This window comes from Epargyreus clarus, unplaced genomic scaffold (assembly GCF_041222505.1).
Source record: "Epargyreus clarus isolate Ecla_fem2 unplaced genomic scaffold, WU_Ecla_fem_2.2 ptg000013l, whole genome shotgun sequence".
Taxonomy (NCBI): domain Eukaryota; kingdom Metazoa; phylum Arthropoda; class Insecta; order Lepidoptera; family Hesperiidae; genus Epargyreus; species Epargyreus clarus.
In genome coordinates this window covers 7,425,199-7,427,319 of record NW_027332221.1, presented here as the reverse complement: position 1 = coordinate 7,427,319, position 2,121 = coordinate 7,425,199, and the positions used below count along the sequence as shown (strand labels likewise).

The 2,121-nt window shown below is 33.0% G+C and overlaps 1 long non-coding RNA gene across 1 annotated transcript; it reads left to right on the top strand.

The window, feature by feature from the left end:
- Window positions 1–606: 606 nt before the first annotated feature.
- Window positions 607–1,462, top strand: LOC140746701 (uncharacterized). Its single transcript, XR_012102810.1, has 2 exons — window positions 607–1,116; window positions 1,201–1,462. It is a non-coding gene; the product is annotated as an uncharacterized LOC140746701 (long non-coding RNA).
- Window positions 1,463–2,121: the final 659 nt, after the last annotated feature.

Below are 2,121 nucleotides of genomic sequence, written 5' to 3'. Positions count from 1 at the left end.
TATTGCTAAAATTTACTGCTCCAGAGGCAGAAGCTTTTTTGTAATCATTATTTCTTTTTGTATCTCATTGTAAATGAAACTCTGTTTTGTATGAGAATAAAATTCTTTAAACCTAAGTGGGGACGACACCTTGGCGGCGCTCGAATTAACAGAGAGCGACATTCTGGTCGGAGACTTCAGCAAAAACAGTCGAATAACGGAGATACTTGTGTAGTTATAATACTTCTAATCACTAGTGTGAACTTACTTACGTATAGTTATTATATCGTTACTCTGTACCTTTTATGTGACTATAAGATAACACGCCTTCAAGACCTTCAAGATGACTATTATTGATATCAGAAGTGCAAGAATCCAGCTCGCAATCATGAACGGCGATTCGTAAGTACGAACATCCTTGACACAGGACTAAAAACCGTGAGTTAAAACATTATTTTGTCATATGTGAGTTCAATCTCGGTAATAAGTAAAAATAAAGGTAGATAAATGTCTTTGATGTAAGGGCAAAGTATTTGAATGGATAGATTGAGACTAGTATGTTGAAAACAAGATATAATTGATTAATATAATTATTGTTGCTATTATAACATAGGTCAACAATTTTTTTTTGTGCATGAGTTTTACTTAATATATTCTGATTATATAAGCAAATATATATAAAAAAATGAAATTACAAATCGATAATATTTGCTTTTATAGAAATTAGAGCAATTTAACATTTTTTTATTTTCGAGTCCAATAAAGTCGGTCTTGGCACACTAACGTTGTCAAAAGAGTGGCAAGGGGGCGGAGTGTAGTGTTTCTTGCATCGCTCCTTGTGTACGAAAGTAAGTGATTGCTTATTTCAGTGGAATAACGTAATTCATTTTTTTTTCGTTGTATCAGTCTGTACAAAATGACTTCGAGATGTTGTAAACGAGACGCCAACATATTTTATTATATTTGCGGCGAATTTATGACAATATGAGAGAAAAAGGACGATTTATGTACAAATTTAAAGATTTCCGAGGCATACCAACTTACTTCCATCTGTATACTGTATACCTGTTAAAAATCAAGATAAAAAATGGGCCTCACATATTGTGTCAGGTAACACTTGCAGAAATATTCTGGACGGTGAGTTTATATTCATTTTTTTTAATTTAATACCTATTTTATAATAACTTTAATTAGGTTATAATATGGTACGTTTTATTGTAGGTTGGTACCGAGGTGAAAAAAGAGCAATGAAGTTTGCAGTGCCAAGATTTTGGAGGATACTCAGTAATCATCGCATAGATTGTTATTTTTGTATTGTGAATCCACACAAAGATAATAAAATCAAAGAAAACATATTATCCGGATCTACCAACGACTGTTTAGTGTTGATTAATAAGTACTTGCATTCTATTTTAAAATTTCTGTTATAAGAATGTATCATTAATTGATGTTTGTGTATCTTTTAATAAATCAACTGTGTCCATTTTTCATGTATTATTGAGCGTTTCCTATCTTTAAAATTATATAAAACAAATTGTGTGTGATATATTATCGATCTTTTTTATTCGTTTGAAGGACTTATTGCTGCCATTATGTGTAGAATATAACATCGTTCAAATGTCCGCACGGCTTTTATGGTTATGGTCTGCAAAAGGCAGAGTTCTTATGGGCGACGGGAAATCGACTGTCTCAGATTCTAGTGCACACTCTCACGGACAGCGGCGATGTTTTCGGCAGATCTTCCGTTTCGTTGATATACGAATGTTAGTCAATCATTTAATGACCCAGTAGACTTTAATTTATCCACCAGATTGCGAATAGTCCTCTCGGTAGGACGATTATGGCGACCACGCGGTAGCGGACGATTGTAGCACGCGTTGCCCGAACAGAATAGCTTTTTGATACAATAATTTTATTATTTGTTCATGTTGTTGAATGCTATAAACGTCCATGGTAATTTGGCAAAACAAACTGAATAAATTAAAACTAATTTGACAGATGTTGTTCCAGTAAGATGACCGTTATCAACTTTCAAAGTTCGGAAGTCCTTGTTGTGTTTCCAATTTGTACACATAAAAGTAAATTCAGAACTATTTACTGTTCTTTTTCTTATTTCTAGGTATAAAAGGAATAAAAATAACG